This window comes from Equus caballus, chromosome 13 (genome assembly GCF_041296265.1).
Source record: "Equus caballus isolate H_3958 breed thoroughbred chromosome 13, TB-T2T, whole genome shotgun sequence".
In the NCBI taxonomy this organism is placed as follows: Eukaryota; Metazoa; Chordata; class Mammalia; order Perissodactyla; family Equidae; genus Equus; species Equus caballus.
The window spans coordinates 42157250-42170247 of NC_091696.1; positions in this window are offsets into that span (position 1 = coordinate 42157250).

A 12998-nucleotide genomic window follows, 5' to 3' on the forward strand; every position below is an offset into this window, starting at 1 on the left:
GGATTCACGGATATTGCTGGTGGGGGCTGGGGGATCCAGAGACACTGCTGATGGAGTTGGTGTCAGGGGTGCTTCTCCTGGGGGCTGGGTGCTCCTGCCCTGTCTGTTTGCAGGTGTGTGGGTTGGGCTGCTGCCTCTGCTCCTGTTCCATCAACGGTCATGAGTCATGGCTGCCACTGCGCTGCTGTCACTGCCCCTAAGACATTCAAACGTGTGTGTGGTGCACATATAGGGCTGCTGCCAGCTGCTGTTGCCTCCCTGGGGGCATTTGCACATGAGCAGGGCTGCAGCCGAGGCTGCCCCTGGCCACTGCTGCTTGGGTGTTTGTGTGTGCATGGGGCTGCTGCTGCCTCCCCAGGGGTGTTTGGGGACACCCCCTGCCACTGCCACTGCCACTGCTCCTTGGGTTCTCAGGCATGCATGGGGCTGCTGCTTGTGTGTTTGTGCATGCACAGGGCTGCCACTGCCACTGTTTCAGGTACACAGGGCTGGGCTACCTGCCTCCACTCACAGTCCCACAGGCTGCTGCATGAGGATCCAAGTCTTTGATCGCTGCTGCTGGGGGTGGAGGGGGCTTTAGTTCCACTGCTTCCCGGGGAACTTCCCCATCTTCAGATGTATAGTTGCCTGGATCTCTCAGGTGTCCTGTTGTGCTGTGTAGGGAACCCTCTGTTGGTCAGTGGATGTCTGTTTGGTTGTAATTTAGAGGGGAGAGACAAAGGGAACCTCTCAATCCACCATGATGCTGATGTCACTCCCCCATCTGTGTTTCTTGTAGTCAGCATAGAGTTAGGATTTGCTTTTTTAGCTGTTTTGAAAATCTCTGCCTTTTAATTGGATTATTTAGACCATTTACATTTAATGAAACTGTTGATATGGTCAGGTTTAAACTTATCATCTTAGTATTTATTTTCTATTTGTCCCATCTGTTTTTTTGTTCCCTTTTCTCTCTTTATGTGCATCTTTGAATATGGGAGATTTTTATGGTTCCACTTATCCCCTTGCTTGGCTTATTAGCTATAACTCTTTGTTTTGTTAGTTTAGTGTTTGCTATAGGGTTCATAATATACGTCTTTAACTTATCATCATGTACCATTAAGTGGTATTATACCACTTCATGTGTAATATAAATTTTTCACAACAGTGTATGCCCATTCCCTCTACCTGACCTTTATGCTATTGTTGTTATATATTTTACTTCTACATAGTTATAAACCCTACACAACATTGTTGTTATTTTTGTTTAAACAGCCAGTTATCCTTTAGGAGATTTAAATACTAAGACGAAAACTGTCCTTTACTTAAATTTGTGGTTACCATTTCTGGTGCTCTGCATGTCTTTGTGTAGATCTAGACTTCCATCTCGTATCATTTTCCTTTTGCCTGAAGGACTTCCTTTAACATTTCTTATTGTAAGAATCTGAAGATGATGAATTGTTTCAGCTTTTGTGTGTCTGAGAAAGTCTTGCCTTCATTTTTGAAAGACTTCTTCGCAGGTTCTAGAACTCTAGGGTGACAGCTTCCTTTTCTTTCAGGACATTAAAGATGGTACTCCTCTATGTTCTAGCCTGTATTGTCTCCAGCAAGAAATCTGCCATCATGCTTATCTTTGCTCCGTTATACATAGCATGTCTTTTCTTTTGGCTGCATTTTAAAAAATGTTTAATGGTGGTAAAATTAACATAAATTTTGCCATCTTGACCATTTTTGAGCATACATTTCAGTGGCATTAAGTACATTTACATTGTGCAACCACCATCATCATCTATCTCCAGAACTTTTTTTTTTTTTAGATTTTTAAAAAATTTTTTCCTTTTTCTCCCCAAAGCCCCCTCATACATAGTTGTATATTCTTCATTGTGGGTCCTTCTAGTTGTGGCATGTGGGATGCTGCCTCAGCGTGGTTTGATGAGCAGTGCCATGTCTGCGCCCAGGATTCAAACCAACGAAACACTGGGCCGCCTGTAGTGGAACACACGAACTTAACCACTTGGCCACGGGGCCAGCCCCTCCAGAACTATTTTCATCTAGCAAACCTGAAACTCTGTACCCATTAAACAATAAGACCTCATTGTCCCCTATGACAACCCCTGGCAATCAACATGCTACTGTCTATGAATGTGACTGCTCTAGGCATCTCATATGAGTGGAATTATACAGTATTTGTCTTTTTGTGGCTGGTTTATTTCACTTAGTATAATGTCCTCAAGACTCATCCATATTGTAGAATGTGGCAGAATTTCCTTTTTAAGGCTGAATAATATTCCATTGTATGTATGTACCACATTTTGTTTATCCGTTCATTTGTTGATGGATGCTTGAGTTGCTTCAACTTTTTGGCTCTTGTGAATAATTCTGCTATGAACAAGAGTGTACAAATATCTCTTCAAGATGCTACTTTCAATTCTTTTGGGTATATACTTAGAGTGGAATTGCTCCAGTCTTTTAGGTATATACCCAGAGTGGATTATATGACATTCTAGGTTTAATTTTTTGAAGGAACTTATTTTCCATCGTGGCTGCACCATTTTACATTCCCACCAACAACGCACAAGGGTTTCAATCTCTCCAGATCCTCATTAACATTTGTTATTTTCTGTTTTTTTTTTTTTGGATAGTAGCCATCCTAAAGAGCATGAGGTGGTATGTCTTGTGGTTTTGAAGTGCATTTCCCTAATGATTAGTGTCGTTGAGCATCTTTTCATGTGCTTATTGACTTAGTTTGCCTTCTTTGGAGAAGTGTCTATTTAAGTTGTTTGCCCATTTTTAAATTGGGTTATTTATTTAGCTTTTTTGTTGTTAAGTTGCAGGAGTTCTTTATGTATTTTCTCAATGTTTGCTTTATATATTTAGGATTTGTGGTGTTTGCATATGTTTATAATCATTACATTCTTGGTGAATTTACCCTTTTATCATTATATACTGTCTTTTTTTATCTCTTGTAACAGATTCTGATTTAGAGTCTGTTTTGTCTCATATCACTTCTATTCTCTTGTGGTTACTATTTGCATGGAATAACTTTTTCCATACTTTCACTTTCAAGCTATGCATGTCCTTAGGTCTAAAGTGAGTCTCTTGTAGATAGCATACAGTTGGATCCTGTTTTTGTGTGTATGTGAGGAAGATTGGCTCTGAGCTAACATCTGTGCCAATCTCCCTCTATTTTGTATGTGGGATGCCACCACAGAGTGGCTTGATGAGTGGTGCTAGGTCCAAGTGGTGCTAGATCCACACCTGGGATATGAACCTGTGAACCCTGGGTTGCCAAAGTGGAGTGTGTGAACTCAACCACTATGCCACTGAGCGGGCCCCTGGATCCCATTTTTTAATCCATTCTTCCAATCTATGTCTTTTTTTTTTTTGAGGAAGACTAGCCCTGAGTTAATCAGGGCTAACAACAATCCTTACGCTGTTTCCATATTTAGGCCCCCAATCTGTGTCTCTTAATTGGGGAGTGTAATCCATTCACATTTAAAGTGATTATTGACAGAGAAGGAATTACTTTTGCTATTTTATTTGTTTTATATATGTCTTACTGCTTTTTTGTCACTCATTTCCTTCTTCACCATCTCCCTTTGTGTTTACCTGATTTTTTTGTGTGTGGTGACATGTTTTGATGCTCTTCTCATTTCCTTTTCTGAATATTTTCTATATATTTTCTTTGTGGTTACCGTGGGGATTACATATAATGTCCTAAAGTTATAACAATTTATTTAAAGTGATAACTACTTAACTTCACTCAAATACAAAAATTCTACTTCTTGGGGCCAACCTGGTGGTGTAGTGGTTAAGTTCACGCACTCTGCTTTGGTGACCCAGGGTTCATCACTTCGGATCCTGGGCACAGACCTGTGTACCACTTATCCAACCATGCTGTGGCAGGCATTGCACCTATAAAGTAGAGGAAGATGGGCACAGATGTTAGCTCAGGGCCAATCTTCCTCAGGAAAAAGAGGAGGATTGGCAGTGGATGTTAGCTCAGGGCTAATCTTCCTCAAAATAAAAAAATTCCACTTCTTTACAGGTCCATTGCCCCCGTGTTGTGTTCTTGATGCTACAAATTTCATTGTTATATGTTCTGTACCTAGTAATATAGATTTAGAATTATTTTTATGCTTCTATCTTTTAAATCCTATGAAAGAATAAAAAGTGGAGTTCAGTACCAAAATGACAATAATATAGGTTTTTATTTGTCCATATATTTACCTTTGCCAGGGAACTTTCTATTTTCATATAACTTTGAGTTCCTGTCTAGTGTCCTTTCCTTTCAACTTAAAGGACTGCCTTTAGCATTTCTTGTAGGGCAGGTCTAGTGGTAATGAACTCCTCTAGCTTTTGTTTATCTGGGAATGTTTTAATTTCTCCCTCATTTTTGAAGGACATTTTGTGATATGTAGAATATTCGGTTGACGGTCTTTTCCTTTCAGAACTTTATTTTTTCCTCAGCTATTGAGGTATAATTGAAAAATAAAAACTATATATTTAAGGTGTACAATGATTTTATTTATTTATACACACACACACACACACAATTTGTGAAAGAATCACCACCATCAAGCTAATTAATATATCCATCACCTCGCATGGTTACCCTCTTTTTGTGTATGGTGGGAACATTTAAGATCTACTCTCATAGCAAATTTCAATATAGTACATTATTATTAACATAGTCACCATGCTGCACAGTATTCATCTTATAACTGGAAATTTGCACCCTTGACCAGCATTGCCCCATTTCCCCCACCTCCCAGACCCTGGCAACACCACTCCACTCTGTGCTTCTGTGAGTTTGACTGTTTTAGATTCCACATATAAGTGAGATCATACAGTATTTGTCTTTCTTTGAATTGTTTCACTTATCATAATGTCCTCCCGTTCATCCAGGTTGTGTCAAATGGCAGGATTTCCTTCTTTCCTAAGTCTGAATAATATTCTAGTATGTGTGTGTACATACAAATATATGTATGTGTATATGTGTGTGTGTGTATATATATACACCACATTTTCTTAATCCATTCTCTGTTGTTGGATACTTAAGTTGTTTCCATATCTTGGCTATTGTGAATGATGCTACAGTGAGCATGGGGATGCAGATACCTTTGTGAGATGCTGGTTTAGTTTCCTCTCTCTATAGCTCCAGAAGTGAGATTGCTGAATCATATGGTAGTTATTTTTTTAATTTTTCGAGGAACCTCCATACTGTTTTCTCTAATGGTTGCACCAATTTACATTCTCACCAACAGTGCACAGGGTCCCCTTTTCTCCATTACCCTCTCCAACACTTGTTATCTCTCGTCTTTTTGATAACAGTCATCCTAACAGGTGTGAGGTGATATCTCATTGTGGTTTTGATTTGCATTTCCCTGATGATTAGTGATGTTGAGCACCTTTTCATACACCTGTTGGCCATTTATATGTCTGCGTTGGAAAAATGTCTATTCAGATCATCTGCCCAGTTTTTAATCGGATTTTTTTTTGCTATTGAGTCATATGAGTTCTTTAAATATTTTGGATATGACCTCTTATCGGATATATGGTTTATCAATATTTTCTCCCCTTCTGTGGGGTTGCCTTTTCATTTTATTGATTGTTTCCTTTGCTGTGCAGAAGCTTTTTAGTTCGATGTCGTCCCACTTGTTTCTTTTTGCTTTTGTTCCCTGTGCTTTTGGTGTTATGTCCAAAAAAAATGACTGCCAAGACCAATGTCAAGGAGCTTTTCCCTCTGTTTTCTTTTAGGAATTTTATGGTTTCAGGTCTTACATTTAAGGCTTTCATCCATTTTGAGTTAACTTTTGAGTGTGGTGTGTGATAAGAGTCCAATTTAATTCCTTTGCATGTGGATATTCAGTTTTCCCAACATCTTTTATTGAAGAGACTGTCTTTTCCTCATTGTTCATTTTTGGCACCCTTGTCAAAGACTAGTTGCCCATATATGTGTGGGTTTATTTCTGGGGTCTCTCTTCTGTTCCATTGGTCTGTGTGCCTGTTTTTATTCCAGTACCATACTATAGTTGTTGTAATATAGTTTGAAGTCAGGAAGTGTGATGCCACTAGCTTTGTTCTTCTGTCTCAAGATTACTTTGGCTATATGAGGTCTCCTGTGGTTCCATATGAATTTCAGGATTGTTTTTTCTATTTCTGGGAAAATCCTATTAAAGTTTTGATAGGGATTGCGTTGAATCTGTAGGTCACTTTGGGTGGTATGGGCATTTTAACAATATTAATTCTTGTAACCCATGTAATCCACATGGAATATCTTATCATTTATTTGTGTCTTCACAAATCTTCAATTTCTTTTATCAATGTCTTATCGTGTTTACAGGTCATTCACCTCTTTTGTTAAATTTATTCCTATGTACTTTATTCTTTTTCATGCTACTGTAAGTGGGATTGTTTTCTTAATTTCTTTTTTGGATAGTTCATTGTTAGTGTATTGAAACGCTATTGATTTTTCAGTGTTGATTTTGTATCCTACAACTTCACTTTTCATTTGTTACTTCTAATAGTTTTTTGGTTGAGTCTTTAAGGTTTTCTGTATATAAGATCATGTCATCTGCAAACAGATTTAACTTCTTCCTTTTTTTGTTTTTGAGGAAGATTAGCCCTGAGCTAACATCTGCCACCAATCCTCCTCTTTTTCCTGAGGAAGACTGGCCTTGAGCTAACATCCATGCCCATCTTCCTCTGCTTTATATGTGGGACGCCTGCCACAGTGTGGCTTGATAAGCAGTGCCATGTCTGCACCCGGGATCTGAACTGGTGAACTCTGGGCCACCAAAGTGGAATGTGCGAACTTAACTGCTGTGCTACTGGACCAGCGCCAACTTCTTCCTTTTTGATTTGGATGCTTTTTATTCCTTTTTTTGCCTCATTGCTCTGGCTAGGACTTCCAGTACCATGTGGAGTAGAAGTGGTGAGAGTGGGTACCCTTGTCTTGTTCCTGATCTTAGAGGAAAAGCTTTTAGCTTTTCACTGTTGAGTATGATGTTAGTTGTGGGCTTGTCATATATGGCCTTTATTATGTTGAGGTATGTTCCCTCTATACTCAGTTTGTTCAGAGTTTGTATTGTGAAAGATGGTGAGTTTTGTCAAATGCTCTTTCTGCATCTATTGAGATGATCATATGATTTTATCCTTCATTCTGTTAGTGTGGTGTATCACACATTGATTTGCACATGTTGAACCATCCTTGCATCCCAGGGATAAATCCCACTCGATGATGGTGTTTGATCCTTTTAATGTGCTATTGAATTTGGCTTGCTAGTATTGTCTCAAGAATTTCTGCATCTGTGTTCATCAGGTATATTAGCCTGTAATTTTCTGTTCTAGTAGTGTCTTTATCTTGCTTTGGTATGAAGGTAATGCTGGCCTTGTAGAAGTCATTTGGAGGTGTTCCTTCCTGTTCAACTTTTTTGGCAGAGATTGAAACGGATTGGTCTTAATTCTTCTTTAAATGTTTGGTAGAATTCACCTGTGAAGCCATCTGGTCTGGGGCTTTTCATTTTTGGGAGCTTTTTGATTACTGTTTCAATCTCTTTACTTGTTATTGGTCTGTTCAAATTTTCTGTTTCTTCATGATTCAATCTTAGTAGGTTGTATATTTCTAAAAATTTCTCAGTTTCTTTTATAGGTTATCCAATTTGTTGGCTTATAATCGTTGATAGTAGTCCCTTAAGATCCTTTGTATTTCTGTGATATCAGTTATAATATCTCCTCTTTCGTTTATAATTTTGTCTGAGTCCTCTCTTTTTTTCTTGGTTAGTCTAGCTAAAGCTTTATCAATTTTGTTTGTCTTTTCAAAAAACCAACTCTTAGTTTTGTTGATCTTTTCTATTGTCTTTCTAGTTTCCATTTCTTTTATTTCTACTCTAACCTTTATTATGTCCTGCTACTTTTGGGCTTAGTTGTTTGTTTCTTTGTTTTGTGGCCTAACATATGACCTATCCTGGAGAATGTTCCCTGTCCGCTTGAGAAGAATGTGCATTCTGCTGTTGGATGGAATGTTCTGCATTGTCTGTTAGATCCATTTAGTCTATGATGTATTTCAACTCCACTGTTTCCTTGTTGATTTTCTGTCTTGATGATCTGTCCATTGCTGAAAGTGGGGTGTTGAAGTCCCCTGTCATTATGGTATTGCTGTCTACGTCTCCCTCCAGTGCTGGCGCTATTTCCTTTATATGTGTAGGTGCTTCAATGTTGGGTGCATATATATATACAATTGTCATATCCTCTAGATGAATTGACCCTTTATCATTAGACAGTGACCTTCCTTATCTCTCCTGACAGATTTTGACTAAAAGTCTGCTTTGTCTGATCTGAGTGTCCCCCTCGCTCTCTTTTGGTTACTATTTGCATGGAATATCTTTTCCCATCCTTTCTCTTTCAGCCTGCCCTGTCTGCGTCCTGAAAGCTAACGTGAGTCTCTCGGAGGAAGCATATTGATGGATCTTGTTTTTTAATCCTTTTAGCCACCCTGTGTCTTTTGATGTAGAGAATTTAATCCATTTAAAGTAATTACTGATAAGGACTTACTGTTGTCATTTTAAACATTGTTTTCTGAATGTTATGCAGCTCTTTTGTTCTTTTCTTCTTATCTTCCTTTGTGATTTGATGATTTTTATGTCTTGGTATGCTTTGATGCCTTTCTGTTTATCTTTTGTGTATCTACTACAGGTTGTGATTTGATGAAGGGGTGTTGAATTTTGTCAACTGCTTTCCTGCATCTATTGGAATGATTGTGTACCTTTTGTACATTATTGTTGATATAGTGTATTACATTAATTGATTTTCAGGTGTTAGAACAGCTTTGCATTCCTGGGATAAACTCCACTTAGTTATGGTGTTTATACTTTTTATGTGTTGCTGGATTTGGTTTGATAGAATTTTATCTAGGATTTTGGTCTGGTTTTTTTTTTTTTTTTTTTTTGAGGAAGATTAGTCCTAAGCTAACTACTGCCAATCCTCCTCTTTTTGCTGAGGAAGACTGGCCCTGAGCAAACATATGTGCCCATCTTCCTCTATTTTATATGTGCAACGCCCACCACAGCATGGCTTGACAAGTGGTGTGTAGGTCTGTGTCTGGGATCTGAACTGGCAAACCCTGGGCCGCTGAAGCAGAGTGTGCAAACTTAACTGCTGTGCCACTGTGCTGGCCCCATGGTCTGTTTTTTTTTTTTTCTTGCAATTATCTTTGTCTGTGTTGATATCAGGATAATACTAGCCTAGTGAGATGAGTTGGACAGTGTTCTCTCCTATTCTATTTTTTCAAAGAGTTAGTGAAAAATTGGCATTAATTCTTTTTTAAATGTTTGGTAGAATTTGCTAGTGAAGCCGTCTGGGACTGGGCTCTTCTTTGTTGGTAGTTCTTTAAATTATTAATTCAGTTTCTAGTTATATTTTCGATTTCTTCTTGAGTCAATTTTTTGTAGTTTGTGTCTTTCTAGGAATTTGTCTATTTAATCTAACTTAACTAATTTATTGGCATGCAGTTCTTTATGGTATTCCCTTGTAATTCTTTTTTTTTTATTTTTAAAATTTTATTTATTTTTTTATTGCTTTTTCTCCCCAAATCCCCCCAGTACATAGTTGTATATTTTAGTTGTGGTCCTTCTAGTTGTGGCATGTGGGACGCTGCCTCAGCGTGGCCTGATGAGCGTTGCCATGTCCGCACCCAGGATCCGAACTGGTGAAACCCTGGGCCACCGAAGCAGAGCGCGCGAACTTAACCACTCGGCCACGGGGCCGGGCCCTCTTTTTATTTTTAAATGAATCTTTTTTTTACATAATATATTTCCAACTTACAGAAAAGAATGAGGGAGGATAAAGAAATCAATTGCCAGTAAACAAATTTAATATTTTGCCAGATGGATATAGAATTATTAAATAAATAAAATATAGAAGGAGAAATGAAAGGAATATTCAGTATTAATTGAACTCTACACCCTCCACAGTCCTTTTTTTCTTAGTTTTCTTTCTTTTCTTAATTACTTTTCTTTCCAGAAGTATCTTGAATCTTGATATTGACGTGAGTCCTTACCACCCATGTTTTTATATCTTTATATACAGAAAAATACACAGCATTATTGTTTTAAAGTGTTACTTGAATTATGTAGGCTTCATTCGACACTGTTCTTCCCCTCAGCACTTTATTTTGAGGTTCTTTCACATCGACACATTAGATTTAGCTCATTTATGTAAATTGCTATCTTTAAACATTCTCCAAATGAAAGGCACACAGGTTGTTTTCAGTGTTTGCTTTGTAAATAATGCCTTAGTGTTAATTCTTGCATGTAACTGCCTGTGTAGATTGGTGTTTCTCAAGGAGGTTCACCCAAAAAGTTGAGTTGCTGAGTCACAGGGTTTGTACCTTCAACTTTACTCGACATTGTAGAATCGTTCAATAACTCTTGGGCTTTGGATGTGCTCAAGTGGCTACGGAAGCCCCAGCCTAGATAGGCAGTGTTTCATAATGAGTCATTGGGTGTGGCCTAGTCACTGGGGTTCATTTAAGATGCCCTGGTCTTGCAACCACAATTCTGGTTGGAGGTCACCTAGTAAAAGCCGTACAGTGGATGCCATTAACCGTCTTTATGAGTAGTTACTTTGTAAAGTGTGTGACATTGAGGAGACTCGAGAGAAACCAGTTGGAGTGAATCTCACGATTAACGTGAATAAAGTCAGCTATAATCACATGGATTTGGAATGTGTCCGAACAGAGATGGACAGTTATATGTACTGAGTCTGCAGACATGGTGTGGATTCTGGGGTGTCAGAAGCTTGGTTTGAAATCCACCTCTGCTTCCTTTGTGATTTCGAGCAAGTCATTTCCCCTCTCTGTCTGTAGTTGCCACATCTGTAAAATGGGGATGGTAAGCATTCCTAGCTCATAGACGGATGGTTAGATGAGGTTATGCATGGAAAGTGGTTGGCACAGGGCCTGGCATCTGGCAGCAGGTAATACTGCTCTTACTGTCATCTCGTCTCCAGTTGCATTCCCGTTCCTCGACGCTGTGAACCAGGAGCGAGGGGAAAGGTGAGTGCATTTGGTCGTAGCCCGTTTTTTGGTCTCCCTGTTGTAGGTTCTATATGTCTAGTGAATGTGATGTCCTGGTCAACTTTGCAAGTTGCCTAACAGACATAATTTAAGTAAAGAAAATAAGGCTACTTGTTTAAACAGATTTGCAGACCTTTTCTTGTGCTCAAAGTATTGTGACAAAACCACTCTAACTTTACTCTGTGTCTTGAGACCTTCATGTGCAGACAGCTTTGGTGCCATTTTGCTTTGGACTCCATCCAGCTGTGGGTGAGAAAACACAGCAAAGAAAGCTCTCGAAGGCCTCTATTTGAGTCTTTGATGGAAACACTTTAAATTCTTAACTATCCACCTGAATAAAAGCCCCCCCGTCACCATCAATCAGACTTCAGCTTTGGACGGGACAACACCTCCTTTGGGTTTGAGTTTCCTGTTTGAGTGTCCTGGCCATGCAGCATAGTGGGGGTGAGCACAGTGGAGTTACCACACGAAGGGCCATCGTCAGTGGTTTCCTCCTGGAATGATGTGTCACACAATCATATCCAAGAGGGGCATTCAAACAGTTGATAAGTGACCGTGTTTTTTGTCTAATTATAAAATGTGGGCTTTATTTTTAAAACGTCACATACATTAGCAGAAAAGATAGCCCAGATGTCAAGATGAAGTTTCTTTCAGAAAGTGACTATCTATCAGAAATGAAGCTATTTGCGGAAGGAGGGGTGAAGGAATGGTCATTAGTTGACTTGAGAAATCCTCAGGAGGATTATGGGGCACATAAAACTGTTGGTGACATGTAGTTTACGTCTGTCCTGAAGTTGGTCTTCTCTGGGCTCAATGCTGGTGTTTCACGGTAATGTGGACTAGCTGGCATTCGTTTCCAGCCATCACTGTGTGTGGGTGCATCTGCATTTACGAACGCTTTAGCATTCACCTCAGTTCTACAGCAAATGTGCTGTAGAGGATTATAAAGATGCTAAATGGTGATGTGTTGCACGTCTGAATAACTTTTGGAAGGCCCTGTATTACCCAAAGACAACAATTATCTACCGAAGATTCTTAAACCCTTCGAGGACTGGGATCTTTAATGCCCCGCTGTCTCCTGCCTTTCCAGACGTCCTCAGCACGTCCTGCCTGGATTCTGTCCCACAGCTAAACTCCAGCATCTAGCCCACAGCCTGGCACGCAGCAGGGCCTCAACCAAAGTCTCTTGTGAACTCTGACCTTGCCCAAGCAGTTTTCTCGCTTGCCATGTCCAAACACCATCTCTTCTTTGCACCTTCCCTCAAGCTCCCAGCCATCCCCTGCTCGCTCCTTAGAATGCCTGGGGCACTCTGTGCCCTCTGACCGCACTTTCTCTCCCAAGAGTAGTTAATGTCCATGTTCCCTCTCCCCGAGGGCCGGATCTTGGCTGGTAGCGTGTGGTGTCACAAAGGTCTTAGCCCCTTGGAAGGACCGTCCACTTATGGTCTGTGGAGGCTGCTCTCCTGGCCCCTTATGTCACGGATGATGACCGTGTTGTTGTATTTAGGTCATCAGTGATCTTTCTTTTCTCTCTTTCTGTGATTGATACAATGCCCATTTTCGTAACCAGATGTTGGTATGAAAGTCAGGGTTGTCACTCAACTTTACTCATTACCACTTTACTTCATCAAAGAAAGGAGGAAAATAGAACATTCTCCTGCTCAAAGCTCTTATTTTAACAATGGGCTTTTGGGTTGAAAATTAAATGCCATCTTACTAAAGGAATACTGAATGCTAAAGACCATTCTGTATGATCTATAAAAATGCCTCATATAAATAGTTGCTTTTGCAACTTGGCTACACTGAAGGATTGTCTGGGTGTTTCAGGAATTCCGTTGGCGGTGCATTTACTGCCATCGAAGCATGCGCCAGTTGTCCCCATGCGTGTATGTAGATATCAACCCCCTGGGGGAACTACATACTTTATCATGTCTTTCACTCACGG